The 18,360-nt window shown below is 37.8% G+C and overlaps 1 protein-coding gene and 1 pseudogene across 7 annotated transcripts in view; both read right to left on the bottom strand.

Annotated features, from left to right (window-relative positions):
- LOC126248046 (homeotic protein female sterile-like) overlaps positions 1-16,606 on the bottom strand; it is a 296,375-nt gene extending 279,769 nt beyond the window's left edge. For 3 of the 7 annotated variants that reach the window (XM_049948674.1, XM_049948680.1, XM_049948681.1), the window contains exon 1: positions 16,276-16,606. The gene's annotated coding sequence lies outside the window, so the exon portion shown is untranslated. The other 4 variants (XM_049948675.1, XM_049948676.1, XM_049948677.1 and 1 more) reach the window with 4 other exon arrangements.
- On the bottom strand, positions 9,113-10,989 carry LOC126248047 (uncharacterized; annotated as a pseudogene).
- Positions 16,607-18,360: the final 1,754 nt, after the last annotated feature.

Here is an 18,360-nt window from a genome sequence, read left to right as displayed (position 1 = left end):
ACTGAACAGAAAATTATGACTTACTATTGTTCCCTGGGAAAGGACAGAAGAGGTTTTTTCTTGCAAGCTGTTTCCATACTAAATTGGCACTTAGTTTACAAATCGAGGGAATCACGAGGCTACCACAAGATGAATCCAGACAATTTTCTTTAGTGGCTCAACTGGTAGCTACTGAAAAAGTTTGGAATGATCTGTGTAAGGCAGAGCTTGTGGTACTTGTGAAACAAAAGAAACCACGTATTTCACTTTTAAATGTTTAAAGACACCCCAAAAGGTAATTTGGCACATTAGGTTTGGAGGGGAATACCTTCGAAATGATGATATACAAAAAATGTTTCTCATATAAAGGTCTGTGTAATCGAATTTTGTAATAATTTGAAATTTTGCAAAATACTCCACCACCATCAATTAATCTTGAAAAATACAAAATTTTTTACAAAATAAATTAAAATAGCTTTCAAGCTATATACATCCATATGTAATAAAGCTGGTTTCTGAAATTCCATTTTTGGAAACAAGCTATGCACAATGTGCTGGGTATTTTCAACATACCTCATTAAACTATCTAAACATTCATTATTAGCCTAATTATATATTTTGATTACAATCATTTTAAGTTTCAAATTTTTATTTTTCATTCATTTGTGTTTTTTAGTGTAGCGTTTCCCATACATGTATTTTATTAATTGAAAATAATAAGTAACTCATTATTATGACCCAAAATCATTACAACAATGACACACTGTAATTAAATGCTTAAAACAATGTTTTCCTATGCTACATACAAAAAATGAACAAAGTTTCTTCACATAAAATACACAACACAGAACACAATATAAAACAAAATTCAGCAGGATTTCAAATTGTCACAAGTGACCCTATAAGTATCAGGCATATTTCGATACATTGGTAAGTCTTGGTTAAGAGAACTGATAATGTGCTAGGACTGCAGCTTAATTATGTTGTTTCTCAAGTGGAGATTGAAATCCATATTCTTTAACCATAACTACATCTTAAATTCTCAGAAAGTTCTTCCAACATTGAAAACTGTATACACCTGTGCCATTGAGCCCTTTGGGATCACCAGATGAACTTCTTTATCCTGGGGTTTGACGGTCAAAACAGCTTTTCCACACTGAATCACCCTTCACATGGTTTTAAAAGAAACTAATCAAGAGTTTGGACTGATAATTCCAGATCTTTTTGAAGTCCCAACTGTCATCATAACAGCATCTGTCTGATCGGATCAAAAGATATTTGAAAAGACATTTTAGTGTGAAAGCACTGTTTAGAGCATTATACCTGAGGACAACAAATTTGTTCATTTCGTGACCCCCAAAAGGGCTTGTGGCACAAGTACAATTGTGAGCCCATATACAGCTTTCGATGTTGGAAGAACTTTGTGAGAAGATTTTCAGATATACTTCTGTTGAGTTGTTATGTCACTCTCCACTTGAGAAACAATATAATCAAGCCGCAATCACTAGTATATAATTGATTCTATTCGCCAAGGCTTACTAATACACTGAAATATGCTCAATATGAATCAGATTATTTAGAGGGTCACTCGCGACAATTTGAAATCCAGTTGATTTCTGTTTTCCATTGTGTTCTCTGTCATATATATTTTGTAAGGAAACCTAACTCATTTTACGTGTATGCTGTAAGAAAACATGTTTTAAGCATTTATTTACAGAATGTCATTATTATAATGATTTTAGATCATCATAATGAGTAACTTATTTTTTCAATTAATAAAATACTTGTATGTGAGACAGTATACTAAAAAACAAGAATGAATGTAAAATGACAATTTGAAACTTAAAACAAACAACTAGACTAGATAGTTTAATTATGTTGAAATACTTTGACAGCACAGTGTGTACCGCTTATTTTTCAAGAACAGTATATCAGAAGCCAGATCTATTGCAAATGCCTGCAAGTTGAAAGTTCCATTAACTTATTTTGTAATGAACGTTTTCATTTTTCGAACTTAATGGTGGTGTGGAGTATTTTGCAAAAATTCAAATTATTACAAAAGTTGATTATACAAATATCAAGAACATTAATTAGGCCTATGTATCAACTTTTACGTGAAAAACATACATATCATTTCAAACAATTTCCTCCAAACTTAATATGCCAAATCATCTTTGGGGGTGTTTTACCCCTTAAAAGGGGACTTGAGAAAAAGTATTGCATCCTTTGGTCCTCTCTACACACACCAAGCCACTTTAAGTGGCACAAAATACTGTCACAGGGTTCTTCAAGCTTTCACCATACTAAGGCTACTTAATATTGTCAGACAGATTTGGGTGCAAACCAAGCATTACATGCAAAAGCTTTAAAGAGGCAGGAATTTAAAAATTGTTAGAGGAAGCAGTAGCACAAAATACACCAGAGAAGTGAAGCGGTGATATACACCACACAGGAAAAGTTGTTAAAGCAGCCTGGAAAAGACTAAGTGAGCTTAAGAAACAATATTGAGGATATACTCACATCCATAGACAATTCTACAAGCTATTCACAGACCGTAGTTCAGACAACAGTCGAGAAAGGAGGGTAGTGACTCTGCTAAGTTGCATTTACCCTTTGCCATTATTCAAGCTCATTCAGCATTTGCAGACGTGGTTGTGTTTTGTATTTGTGAGTGACTTCTGCTACAGTTCTATAAGAAATCTCATCTTGCAATTAACAAATACCTCTGCACAAGAATCATACTACATGCATGTTACAGTGATTAGTTAAGTACTTGAGCAGAACATATTATATTAATGTATGTTTGTTGATTAATGAAGGAGTCATCTGTTTGAGCCGACCTTTAACACTGAATACACCTTTAAACATGAATTACAGTGCACACACTGTAGCTTTTATGAAGTCTACAAATAGGAAAACTATCATGTTATCAACAGGAACGTGTTCCATAAATGATGAGTTTACCACCATCCTGTGAAATGAACCCAATACTGCACATTATCAACAGGGAGCGTGCGGAAGTAGTCAGTACAGAACCACACATCTGTTGCTCCCACAATCATATGCGCACATGCATGTAATTGTGACCCAACAACAATGCTCCATTCAACACTCAACAGTGTCTTGCTGGCATTCACTTTGTTTTTCTAACTCAGGTATACACAGATGCTAATTGAAACATTTGGCATTCAAGATGGCAACATGTGAAGACTTAAACAATTACTGCAGTAGAATCTTACTGAAAGATCTCTCACAAAATCTAAAGAAATACTGGCAATATGTGAAGTCACTGGCCAGCACCCTATGAATGATGAACTGAAAATCATGCTAGCAAAGCAAAAATCATAAATGCTGAACTCTGCTTTCAAATGTTATTTTATATAAAAAAAAAAGTCCAGGAGTATTGCCCCAGTTTAGTTCTCACACCACTGAAAAGATGAATGGTACAGAACCTAGAAACAAGTAAAATCGTGAAAACTGAACCAAGCTCCAATGCCTGACAGAACCCCTACTGCCTGACAAAATACCAATCAGATTCTACACAGACCTCGCGGCTGAGTAAGCCTCGCCCCCTTTTGATACCATAGATCCCTTCAACAAAACCTATGTCTAGTAATTGGAAGAAAGCACAGGTTACACCAGTATGCAGAAAAGTTAGCAGATGGAATCCACTAAATTATTGTCCAATACCCACAACATCCGTGTGTTGTTGAATCCTAAAACCTATCTGACCAGCACAGATTCCAAAAACATCAGAGAAGTTAAAAACAACTTTCCCTTCTCATATAAAATTCTGAAACTTACTGATTGAGGCAGTCAGATGCAGTATTTCTCAATTTCCAAAAACTATTTTACTTAATGAAAGTAGAGAGGATTCAGCATGTTATCATGGATGGAGAGTCATCAAGAGATGTAGAAGTAACTTCAGGTGTGCCCCAGGAAAACGTGTTGGAATCCTTACTGTTCACACTGTTATATTTCACAAACTACCGCCTGAAAAGAAAAGCTGCACAAATATTCAGACCTTGATTAGATGTTACAGAGGTACAAAGACTGGCAACTTACTTTAAATGTTCAGAAATTTAGAATCAGTTGTTGGAATATGAAATAGAATGATCACATGGATTCTGTCATAAGTAAAGCTGGTAGCAAACTTAGTTTCATTGGTAGGATGCTGGGAAAATTCAACCACTCTACAAAGTAGGTTGCTTACAGCACACTTGTGCAAGCCCTCCTAAAATAGTGCACAAATGTGTGGGATTTGTACCAAATAGGACTAACGGGGGATACTGAACATATACGAAGAGCAACAGCATGTGTAATGACAGGTTGTTCGATCAACAGGGAAGTGTCGGAGTTGATACACCTGAACTGGCTGGCACATTTGAAAATTGATGCAAACGATACTGCGAAAGCCTACTTACCAAGTTGCAATTATCAGCTTTACGTGTGGAATCGAAGAATATACTACACAATCTCTATGTACTGTTCGCATCATGATAGTTAAGATAAGATTGGACTAATTACATCATGTACAGAGGTGTTTAAGCAATTATTTTTCCAATGCTCCATACGCAATTGCAATGGGAAGAAATCCTAATGCAGTACCACAGTAAGTATCCTCCACTCTTTACTTCAAAGTGGTTTGTGGAGTACCACTCTTCCTTCAGATCATGCCCAGTTTACCATTTTATTTCCATTTGCATCACACAATAATCGCAATACATGATAAACTCTACATTCTCTAAAGATGACTATTTCACTTCCCTTATAGGTTAGTTATGTTTCCAGTGCATAATCTGATACTTTGCATACTTTCAGCTGCAGATCTGTAGAACATAAGCCACTCCAAAACTGACTCGTTGTACACTGATAAGAACAGTGGGCACTTACATGCAGCATAAGCAAATCAAAGAGAGAGAGAGAGAGAGAGAGAGAGAGAGAGAGAGAGAGAGAGATGCAGCCATTAGAACACCACATATCACTACATAATAAGGTACACATTCTGAACTGTTGACAGCAACTAAGAAAGGTAGCTGCTGCCACACAGTTAAATGCAGTGAATGTGTCAAATCACAAATGAGGCCAGCAAACTACCAGAACTTCATAAGAATGTTGCCAACTGAAGAAATCTCATATGATCCCTTGGTAGGCAGCAACTACTCTTATTACTTATGCATGGAGTACCAAAAATGCTCTGGGCAGAAAGCAAGAGTTCTCACAACAGGGTTTTCTCTGAAGTACACTTTCTTTTTTATTTAATTTGTACCTCAAGAGATAATACTGTGTGTGCCATTCATACATCCTTCTTAAGACATAAAATCTCCATAGGGTGAAGTGGGGTAAGTGTAACCACGTTTTGGCATAGTTCAACTTTGACACAAAATTGCCAACTTGTTATTGAAGATATGATTTTGAAATTTCTCATGCTTAAAGTTTGACTTATTGACTTTTAAACAATATAAATTTTGTTTAAAAAAAAAAAAAAAAATATGGTCAGATAATTGCTTTCAAAATTTTGTGTTGTGAGGTTGCACTTGCCCCATGGTTCGGGGGAAGTGTAACCCCGCATTGTTGTACCCATACAGAGCATTGTAAAAGAGACTTGGGGTAAGTGACCTGATTACCCTATTTTTAATGAATCTGAGGATTTTTAAATTATTAAAATATCTTAAATTTTACTCAAGATATGAACTTTTTTGCACACGCCTCTTTGTATATTATGAAATACACAGAAAATATGAGCTAAACTAAAAAATAAGTTTTAGCCTAAACCATAAAACACTGAAACAGAATGCTTAATAGATGATTTATTTTTGTTTTAGGCCAGTAATTTATTAGTTTAAATTGTACAAAAGTAATATTTTTTCTTTAGTAGGCAATTTAACAAAAATAATAAAATATCTATTATCAAGAGAAAAGAAAAATTCACTTTATAAGTTCACTTTGTATTATCTTTCATGGTAATTGAACTAAAGTTGTTGGCAATTTGTGTTTAATGCTAAACTGCCCTAATTCAACTTATTATATTCACACTTAGGCCCTAACTATTATTTAGTCACTGAATGTTGTATGAATCAAATGTAACACCAAATGTCAGGTCTCCCCTGCGACCCAAAGTAGGCTCAGGCAGCACTGAAATGACATCAGAGGATGGAACTTCCGTCTCATCTCTTCTATCAGGCCAGTAGAATGTCGTGCCATGCTTTGTCTTTTTTTGCATCTGAGGAAAATCACTCCCGGATCTCCTAAATCACTAATTTTGGTAACTTGGCCAATAAAATGAACTTTCTTGCATTTTGTTGCAAAATGCTACCAGAACATAGTTTCCAACTGTAACTTTATCATTGGCTTTAAAAAAGTTTGCCTCTTTTTCTTCTTCTTCTTCACAGTTTATCATTTCTTTCCTGGCATCGTCCAGTGTTATTACGGTCCCATTTTCTTCATCACTACTTATTAAAGATAGGCCGCCTTCAGTTTCACTTTCTTCACTTGTTGATTCAACTTCCAGTCTTTTTTTCTTGTTACCCACATGAGCACTCAGGGATTTTTTTTCCACAACATTCCGAGATGCCATTTCGGATAAAGTAACAGCACTTACTTTGGAAGATTTAAGTTTCATTACCAAGCCCTTTTTTATGTCAATAATGCTTTTTTGTTTTGCTTTCTCCTTATTATTCTTGTTTCCCTTAAAATCTTTTTCTTTATAGATGGCATCTTGAAAAGTGATAACTTCAGCTTCTGGTGCAATCCTTTTCTTCTTTGTTTTAACAGTGGGACTACACTGTCGGACTGTTTCCAATAATAAGCTTTCAAATGACAAATCAGAAGTTCCAGAACATAATGAAACATTGGTTAGCTTGGGAATGTTTGAGAAAGAACTCTGTCTGATACTGAGAGAAATGCAGGGCTCAGTAGATGTAGGCCTATAAAATTCTGGAGGTTGTTCAGCTGGAAGCTTCCCAAAAATCTGAGTACTTTCTGTTAGAGACGTAGCTTCCACACAGTCTATGGCTGCATTATCGTGAGCTGGCAATGGATTTGTTTCTGCCAAAGATTTGGTATGAGCTACATATCTTTTATATGCCTCTGGATCATATTTAGTTTTATCTACATCTACATTCTACATCTACATTCATACTCCGCAAGCCACCCAACGGTGTGTGGCGGAGGGCACTTTACGTGCCACTGTCATTACCTCCCTTTCCTGTTCCAGTCGCGTATGGTTCGCGGGAAGAACGACTGTCTGAAAGCCTCCGTGCGCGCTCTTCTCTCTAATTTTACATTCGTGATCTCCTCGGGAGGTATAAGTAGGGGGAAGCAATATACTCGATACCTCATCCAGAAACGCACCCTCTCGAAACCTGACGAGCAAGCTACACCGCGATGCAGAGCGCCTCTCTTGCAGAGTCTGCCACTTGAGTTTATTAAACATCTCCGTAACGCTATCACGCTTACCAAATAACCCTGTGACGAAACGCGCCGCTCTTCTTTGGATCTTCTCTATCTCCTCCGTCAACCCGATCTGGTACGGATCCCACACTGATGAGCAATACTCAAGTATAGGTCGAACGAGTGTTTTGTAAGCCACCTCCTTTGTTGCTGGACTACATTTTCTAAGCACTCTCCCAATGAATCTCAACCTGGTACCCGCCTTACCAACAATTAATTTTATATGATCATTCCACTTCAAATCGTTCCGCACGCATACTCCCAGATATTTTACAGAAGTAACTGCTACCAGTGTTTGTTCCGCTATCATATAATCATACAATAAAGGATCCTTCTTTCTATGTATTCGCAATACATTACATTTGTCTATGTTAAGGGACAGTTGCCACTCCCTGCACCAAGTGCCTATCTGCTGCAGATCTTCCTGCATTTCGCTACAATTTTCTAATGCTGCAACTTCTCTGTATACTACAGCATCATCCGCGAAAAGCCGCATGGAACTTCCGACACTATCTACTAGGTCATTTATATATATTGTGAAAAGCAATGGTCCCATAACACTCCCCTGTGGCACGCCAGAGGTTACCTTAACGTCTGTAGACGTCTCTCCATTGATAACAAAATGCTGTGTTCTGTTTGCTAAAAAATCTTCAATCCAGCCACACAGCTGGTCTGATATTCCGTAGGCTCTTACTTTGTTTATCAGGCGACAGTGCAGAACTGTATCAAACGCCTTCCGGAAGTCAAGAAAAATAGCATCTACCTGGGAGCCTGTATCTAATATTTTCTGGGTCTCATGAACAAATAACGCGAGTTGGTTCTCACACGATCGCTGTTTCCGGAATCCATGTTGATTCCTACATAGTAGATTCTGGGTTTCCAAAAACGACATGATACTCGAGCAAAAAACATGTTCTAAAATTCTACAACAGATCGACGTCAGAGATATAGGTCTATAGTTTTGCGCATCTGCTCGACGACCCTTCTTGAAGACTGGGACTACCTGTGCTCTTTTCCAATCATTTGGAACCCTCCGTTCCTCTAGAGACTTGCGGTACACGGCTGTTAGAAGGGGGGCAAGTTCTTTCGCGTACTCTGTGTAGAATCGAATTGGTATCCCGTCAGGTCCAGTGGACTTCCCTCTGTTGAGTGATTCCAGTTGCTTTTCTATTCCTTGGACACTTATTTCGATGTCAGCCATTTTTTCGTTTGTGCGAGGATTTAGAGAAGGAACTGCAGTGCGGTCTTCCTCTGTGAAACAGCTTTGGAAAAAGGTGTTTAGTATTTCAGCTTTACGCGTGTCATCCTCTGTTTCAATGCCATAATCATCCCGGAGTGTCTGGATATGCTGTTTCGAGCCACTTACTGATTTAACGTAAGACCAGAACTTCCTAGGATTTTCTGTTAAGTCTGTACATATAGAATTTTACTTTCGAATTCACTGAACGCTTCTCGCATAGCCCTCCTTACGCTAACTTTGACATCGCTTAGCTTCTGTTTGTCTGGGAGGTTTTGGCTGCGTTTAAACTTGGAGTGAAGCTCTCTTTGCTTTCGCAGTAGTTTCCTAACTTTGTTGTTTTACCACGGTGGGTTTTTCCCGTCCCTCAGTTTTACTCGGCACATACCTGTCTAAAACGCATTTTACGATTGCCTTGAACTTTTTCCATAAACACTCAACATTGTCAGTGTCGGAACAGAAATTTTCGTTTTGATCTGTTAGGTGGTCTGAAATCTGCCTTCTATTACTCTATCAATTACTTCTCTACTGTAAGGGAATATTCCTGCTTTTTGAAAACCACTTTTCAACAATTCAGGTGGTGTTCCATTCCATACAGCAGTGAGGAGATTGGAAAAGTCACGTTTGCTAATTTTTACCCCTTGATGGTGTCTCTGGTGACGAGTTAACTTTTGGTCCCAAGTAGATTTCACACTCTTAAACACAGCTGCATCCATTGGCTGCAGGATGTGACTTGAATGAGGGGGCAGCTTTATTATTGTAATATCATTTTCAATTGCACTTTTAATCACACGGTCATCAATGTGTGTAGTGTGGCCATCATAGATTAGAAGGATAGGTCTATGTGGAACACAAAATTTCAAAAAAGATTTTTCAAAATAATTTTAAAAAATGTCTGACTCCATCCATCCATTTACTGAAGCAGCATAGCAGGTTTCAGGAAAAGGAGGTTGTGGTGGTGGTGCCATCCAAGTGTCCCAGACATTCTTACCCTTTAACACTATTAAGGCAGGCAGCTTGTCCCCATCTGCATTACCACCAAGCAACACAGTGGTAGTTTCCCTAGCAGGTCCCACTGTGATTCTTGAAGAGGGAGAATTAGTTTTACCAACAACTTTGGTTTTTGTTGGGTCTAGAGAAAAACTAGTCTCATCAATATTAAATATCTGCTTTGGTTTGTTTTCAATGTCTAAGTCTGAGTGTTTGTTTCAGAATATCAAAATACCCCTCAATGATGAAAGGATCAGAGCCAGCTTTTTTTTGTGCATATTCAAGAGTCTGTGGCTTTTTTATAGACAGTTTATGGCTTTTCTTGAACCCCAGGAACCAGTCTTCTCCAGGTATACAATTCTTGAACAGGTTCGGTATTTTATTTCTTCTTATGTACTTCCCAACCAATTCCAAAACTTCCTTCCTGCTTAGGCCCCACCCCCACTTTTCTAAAGTTGTCAGTCCATTTGCTAGTTGCTGCTCTTTTTCATATGGGATTACTGTAGATCGTCCTTGAGAAACACTTTTAACACCACAAGAACCTTTTATGTGTTTCTGAAGTGTTGAGTACAGTATTTGATATTTAGCATTAGCCTGATGTATTGTACAAATTCCTCTTTGTATATCATCAATTGCACTGGAAAACTGTTCTTTTGTGTAGGAAGTAGCATGGTTAGTCTTCCTCTGGTAGTTCCTAACCATTTTGGCACTTTATGTTTCACAGATAAAACTTGGCCTGCCACACTGTCACAAATCTGAAATAAAACAATTTAACAATGGGATAGATAAGTTATGAAAGATTAGGTTTACTCATGTGTGACTAATTTTTCTAAGAGAAATACATTCTAACCTTGCTGATGAGCCCTCAGTAGTCCAACCTCTCAATACACCGACACACATATGAAAAGACAACACAGAAATGAATTATCATGCTCAACATTGTTGTCAGTCAAACAATGCTTCACATACTGTACTACAATCGAAATTGTGGCATTCTTTACAGTTCTGAGTCATATTTTATAAAAGTAAACGTGGTTTAAAAATATAGTAGACTTAAATAAAAAATAAAATATATCTCACACACACTCAGTAGGCCTACAAATCCAGCACATCAGGTATTCTGGTGTCCATATGTACAGGAAGGCCAGTTTAGTTGATCTAGTGTGATGGCAAAAACAAGGTTACAGCTTAAATAACTAAATCTGTTCCGGTAAGTTTGTTTGGGGCAAGTTTAACCCCCCCCCCCCGGTTACCAGGGGGGGGGGGGGTTACACTTGCCCCAGCCAATTGGTTACACTTGCCCCACATGGGAAAAAGTTGGGGTAAGTGTAACCATGCCTGGCATATCAAGAGCTTTATCAGTAGAGTAAAATGAATCTCATGTTTGAAATTATCATGCAAAAGTTAGTTTGTAACCAAAAAATTGTGCAGTTATCTTTAAAACTGCAAAAGTGACAGACCACCAAAGTCTGAGCATGTCACTCGCCCACAGAGTGAAAATGTAGACGTCAATTCAAGTCCAAAAATTAATTACCAATTTATGTAAGATTTGACAACTTATGGTTAAATATAACAAAGAAAGGAGTAAATTAACACGTGTGATAGGTCAGAGGTAATAATAGAGCTTCTTTAAGGCACCATAAGCCGTGGTTACACTAACCCCATGGTTACACTTACCCCACTTCACCCTACTTTTTTTATTGTTGACCAATATTCAATAGCTGCTGCTGTTAACATTATTATTAATGAAGCAAGAAGCACATTTTAACTACACATACATTCGACCAGCAAAATCATTTCAAACTATGTAGCTTGTATGCTTCTTTATATGGCAAGCTATATCACACCATTACTACAAAGAAAAACAAGTTTCAGTCGGTTAAGTTCTAAATGCACAAACTGCCAGCAGAAACTTAACACTAGCTCCATGCCAAACAAATTAGCCACTTTATATTATAAGTCGACAACGTCAGACATATTTTTCTACTATTACGTAATTTCAAAGCTCATATCACTGAACACAGTTTTAAAATTACACAACATTTAAACAAAGAAAAATCACAACTAATCAGTTCATAGTCTAAATGACCAACTTGTTTCCACTACGTTCACTTGAGGTTACATTCAACCCCGATAACCTCACATTACACGTATACCTACATTCCACAAGCCACCTTACAGTATGAGCAGAGGATACTTATGTACCACTGTCACTTCTGTTACCTGTACCAGTCGCAAAGTGTTTGTAAGATGAACAATTGTTGATAATCTCATGTAGACCTAAAACTCTTTTCTCAAGATACAGATAGGAGGCAGCACTATATTGGTCAACTTTTCACTATGTTACACAAACAGAATTTTAACAGTAAAGCACACCATATGCTGAACACTGCTTTTGCAGTGTCTGCAATTGGAATTAGATGAGCATCTACACGACACTGGTGATTACTAAAGGAGTCAGGGAAATACGGAAGCGTCCGATCCCGCCCGCCTTCTTTGACCCATGACGTCACAAATATGGCGGAAACAAAAAACACACACACACACTTTCTACAAGAAGCCTAATGACACTAACGGGACAAGCGCGGGAAATGGGGTGTTTTGGGTGGGGGGCAAACTAAATATAAACAAATTTAGACGCTTTGCGTAGCTACAACGTGTAAGTGAAGACAGCCATGCATGAATACCCACCCACCTCCCCAGGGGTCGTAACCCCTGCAACTCGTAGAAGATAAAGATGCTTCAGTAGCTGATTAGTGTTTCTTGTCTTTTTAAAGAAAAAAATCTCACGGGATAGAACAAACAGATCAGAAAGATAAATATAATAACCTAAAACAGAAATTGGAGGAAACAGATAATTGAAATAAGTAATAAGTGTTTTTAAATTTAAAAAATAAATAAATCTCACGAGATAGATCGAACAGATCAGAAAAGTAAACAAAATAAAATAAAACAGAACTGGAGACAGCCACACTCAAACCAAACTCCGCGCCGTCATAACGTCACACACGACAACACCCTTACGTCACGGGTCAAAGCCGACGCGTGGGATGGGACGCTTCTGTCGACCTGGAGTCAGTAACAAGAAACATTGCTCTCTTTGGATCTTCTCTATTTCTTCTATTAACCCTATTTAATACCGATCTGAGACTGAACGGCAACATTCAAATCTTGGAGGAACTAGGATTTTGTAAGCTACCTCCCTTGGTGACTGGTAACACTTCCTGAGGATTCTTCCACGAGCCTTCCTGGCTTCACTTATCATAAGTTTTATGTGGTCTTTTCTCTTCAAATCACTCCCTGTGCATACTCACATTATAAGTAGTGGGTATGACTGCTTTCAGTGATTGTCCTGCCTGTTTATGTGCAATATGTTAGGTTTGTTTACATTGACAGTTAACTGCCAACCTCTGCACTTTCTCCCTGCATTCTGCTACAATTTTCACGTGTTGCAAATACCTTGTATACATCAGCATTCTTTGCAAACTAACTCATGGACCTCCTGAAATTATTCACTAGGTCATTTATACATACTGTGAAAAGTAATGGTGCTATTAACAATCCCTTGTGGAACACCCAAAGATCTTTATTTCACTCCCTGAGAATCACGTTTGCTACAAACTCTTCAATCCAAACACCACCGGGCTGACATCCTGTATGTTCATAATTTGTTCATCAGGCAGCATTGGGGAACTATATTTAGTGCCTTCTAAAAGTCAGGAACATGGCATCAACCTGGACACTAATATCAACTGCTTGCTGGGTACTTATGTAAATGTATACAGAGGTTTCACACAATCTTTATTTTCATAACAAATGTTGATTCCTACAGGGAGATTTGGTCTCAAAAAATGTCATCCGTGAGCCTGAAACCTGTTCCAACATCAAGCCTGTAGTTATGTTCAATGGCCCTTCTTGAAAAGGAGAATGCTTCTTTCTAGTCACCACGTAAACTATATTTCTCTAGTCCCTGTAAGAGGAAGTTCTTTAGCATACTATACATAGACTTACACTGGTATATGATCTGGTCCAGTGGTCTGTCATCCGTTGAGCAATTCTCTATTTCATGATCACTTGTTTTGATATGTCATTTTGACATTGATGGACTGACAAAGGAGGAAGCAGTACAATATTCTTCAATGAAATAGTATTGGGGAAAAAAATCACTTTGTAAAAAAGGTTATGTCTTCACTGGCTGCACATTGTGTTTTGGGGACACTTACTAGATACAATGTTTCTCAAGTCTTGTTTATTCAACAGCTTTCCATAGAATGTACCAGATCTCTCATTCCCACAATGAACTAGTAACAAAAGCTTTTAATAAAACACGCAAGGTTAAGGATACTTAAAAACACATATTCAAGTACAGCGGAAAGATGAATGACTTTCATCGTGGAAGTACAAATTTGTCTCTACAAATTTATAGAGCGTAACTGTATTTCAACCCCACAGAATGCCCAGCTTGACTCCCAGTGCCTTCTTACTATATACACTGTTTACAAGACCTACATTAGTCAACAGATATGGTGAAAATGGATGCCTACATTGCAGTAGCTCGATTTCATCCCCATACACAGCAATGATCTGCTACTAAATGTTTACAAATTATCACTTCCACCATAATCTTTATTTCTACTGAACACTTAGAATTAGCAATTACTTTTTCCTCACATTCTTGGTAGCAAGTGCATCACTGCATTTATAAACACATAGTGTGTGCCACTTCTGTACAGAAAGGTTAAAAAAAAAAAAAAAAACACTAGTTTGTGTGTATCAATAGCTTAACTTCATCTATACTGTGAATTAAATAAGTTTATGGTTCAATGACTAGCTGGCAACAAGGCCATTGGTGAATGTTGGAAGTACTTCTCCCTTCTTATACCACTGCATTTATTCCAACCACAATTTTCCATTAAGCTATGTTATTTCTACGTATGTGATGTGTAAAGCACTTTACTTACCATCACTCAAAACAAATTTAAATTTGTTTTAAAATAAATATCTTCCCTGTCATCTAGCTACATAAAGAAGCTGTCAGTTAAAATAATAACAATACACTGTTGTAACTGGTGTTGAAATATGTAAACCATCATAATATTTTCAATTTATCACACCACTGAAATGAAAATCAACAGTCATTATTACAAGATTGGGCTCTATTAAAGTTTACTCTATTATTACCCTATAAAAATGAATACTTAAAGGAAAAAAATGTGGCAAAATAGAGCAGAAGTGTGAACGGAACTTCAGATTCAGATGTAGCCCCAACCCCTCAAAGCAAAAGGAAATTAATGCTGATATTGATCGATACAATGAAATATGTACAATAAACAGCCACTCTGCTGTGAATTTAACACAATTTTCATAAGTAATAAATTTGGATTGCTTTAGCTCTTTGAGACTACGAATTATATGGAACCCCAACACATCACAAAGTAAAAACACAGTGCTACAACGCTAAAATGTTTAATATTGTAGCACCATTTACTAAATAAGTATATATAAATTTCTGGGCATTCTATTTATACATACAACTGGTGGCTTTATATTTCAGCATTTTTCAACAAACTTTACTTTCCTGCTGACCAAGCATTGCCCACCAGTGTAAGAATGTTGACAAAAGTGGAATTATCACAGTCACAACCTCCAAGACACTTATGAACAGCTGTAACATTCAAAAGAATGACTACCTCTACAAAATCCCTTCTCAAATCAGACTGAATATTACTCTGAGGCGGCAGTGTTTCTTATTAAAAAAATAACTAGCAAATTCCAGTATTCAAGATATAAATTCTAATCAATTTTCTGAAGGGCATGGAATTGCATGTTTAATAAGCACTTCCCCAATGTTCCTGAACGAGTGGAAGATTACGCCCACTATAAACACATGCGCCAATTGTTTAATAACACTGGCCACAGACAACGTTCAGTTACAATAAGTAGATATACCAATAAACACAACAGACGACAAGTCTTTCACGTGTCAAACTTCATTACCACTGGAACAACCCAACAGTTCTTCTCACAGGTAGATTCGAAATGTGCATACTAGTCAAGTAACTCAAACTACATAACTTACTAGTCTTTAACTACTAATATTTATCGACTGGGAGAACTTCTTAACGCCGCTCCCATATTTATTTACGATACAAAAGCACTAGAGGAACTCACTGTACTATGCATGCATCGCCAATAGACACTGTAAAGCTGCATAAAATAAAAAGAGTAGCACAGTTTCCATAATCACTTTATTTTAAGTAACACTGCGTTCAAGGGTACTACAACTCTCATGAGTAAGTACAATAACACCTTTAACATCACATAATGACTGAATGTAAGCACAAACAGGAACTTAAGATATACCTAGTTCTTAGACGAGACAACACAAGCTCGACATATCAAACAGACGCATGTTTGGCCTTCTAAGTATTCCCTACTGCGTCGCCTCTGTGTAACCAAATAGTGCAGTAGCGTATTAACAAACTGCTTCAACATGGCGGGTTCCTCATTCAGGGAAGAAAGGCACAAGACGAAAGTTGAATATTTTACTGTGTCGCTTACATGCACGATAGACTACGTGGCTCAGATTGCACCGGAAAAAAATCACTATTACCTACCTGACAAGTGTCGTTGCATACAACACGTCAATTTTAAAATAAAAATAAAAAATCACTATGTTTAACATTCCGCTGACGCTATCCTTGGCGTTATTATGGCCGTCTTCCCTGCAACTGGGGAACCCGTCCGCTGTAAAATATGCATAGGGTCCTTACTGCACAGTCAGAAATGCTAGAAAGGATGCAATACCCGGCACTGAAGGTGGAAGCCCGTTGCAGTTCGAACAATTTCGAAACGACATTTGATAAACACATGATGCCCACTGATTTCTCACACCCCACAAACACATAACATTGCACCAATCCTGTAGGCAGTGTAGTGCTTGGACAACCGGTTGTTTGGATGGCGAAATGTCTTTGAAATTCCTACGTTCCGATTGGTCCGCCGTGCCCACGTGACATCCATGCTTTCGATCACACGTAATTCAAATTGCGGAAATCGTCCTTAATCGTTTATCAAACTTAAATTATGACCACGCGTTATATTTATGCAGCATAACACCACCCCATATCATTTGTCTGATGCTAAACTTTTGTATTTTCTCGGCGCCTTCCTAATAACTTACATATGAATTTCCTATGATTTTGGTACCAGACAACACCGCGATAATAATGTGTATTGAAGAGTGAAATTTCCTCAATGCTAGTTTATCACATCAAGGTATATCGCAACGTCGCTAAGTGGGTAGTACTGCGAGGAATGCTTAGTGCGCTCAGGACATAATGTACAGCTTCAGGAACAAAAAAACATCACAACTATCCTCACTTATCTACTCGTGAAGTTTAACGATATGACCGTTCTTGTAAGTTCTTTTTCATCGGTCACGCTTACTGGAGGGGCACAACAATTTATGTCGCTTTACTCGTATGGATACTGTACTTAAATTTTGGCGTGTACTAAACACATTACCGCATGATTTATACAGACTCACAACTATTTGTGACTTTGCCCAGTCCGCAAATTGATGTAGAGCGCGCCGCAGGGAGCGCTATCGATTGTACCGTAACCTACAGTCAAGTACGTATCCATCCATGTAAACCGTATTTGTTGTTGTTGTGGTCTTCAGTCCTGAGACTGGTTTGATGCAGCTCTCCATGCTACTCTATCCTGTGCAAGCTTCTTCATCTCCCAGTAGCTACTGCAACCTACATCCTTCTGAATCTGCTTAGTGTATTCATCTCTTAGTCTCCCACTATGATTTTTACCCTCCACGCTGCCCTCCAATGCTAAATTTGTGATACCTTGATGCCTCAAAACATGTCCTACCAACCGATCCCTTCTTCTAGTCAAGTTGTGCCACAAACTTCTCTTCTCCCCAATCCTATTCAATACCTCCTCATTAGTTATGTGATCTACCCACCTTATCTTCAGCATTCTTCTGTAGTACCACATTTCGAAAGCTTCTATTCTCTTCTTGTCCAAACTGGTTATCGTCCACGTTTCACTTCCATACATGGCTACACTCCATACAAATACTTTCAGAAACGACTTCCTGACACTTAAATCTATACTCGATGTTAACAAATTTCTCTTCTTCAGAAACAATTTCCTTGCCATTGCCAGTCTACATTTTATATCCTCTCTACTTCGACCATCATCAGTTATTTTACTTCCTAAATAGCAAAACTCCTTTACTACTTTAAGTGTCTCATTTCCTAATCTAATCCCCTCAGCATCACCCGATTTAATTTGACTACATTCCATTATCCTCGTTTTGCTTTTGTTGATGTTCATCTTATATCCTCCTTTCAAGACACTGTCCATTCCGTTCAACTGCTCTTCCAAGTCCTTTGCTGTCTCTGACAGAATTACAATGTCATCGGCGAACCTCAACATTTTTACTTCTTCTCCATGAATTTTAATACCTACTCCGAATTTTTCTTTTGTTTCCTTTACTGCTTGCTCAATATACAGATTGAATAACATCGGGGAGAGGCTACAACCCTGTCTCACTCCTTTCCCAACCACTGCTTCCCTTTCATGCCCCTCGACTCTTATAACCGCCATCTGGTTTCTGTACAAATTGTAAATAGCCTTTCGCTCCCTGTATTTTACCCCTGCCACCTTCAGAATTTGAAAGAGAG

This window comes from Schistocerca nitens, chromosome 3 (genome assembly GCF_023898315.1).
Source record: "Schistocerca nitens isolate TAMUIC-IGC-003100 chromosome 3, iqSchNite1.1, whole genome shotgun sequence".
Classification (NCBI taxonomy): Eukaryota; Metazoa; Arthropoda; class Insecta; order Orthoptera; family Acrididae; genus Schistocerca; species Schistocerca nitens.
The sequence above is the reverse complement of the archived record's forward strand: the minus strand, read 5'-3'. Positions and strand labels throughout refer to the sequence as shown.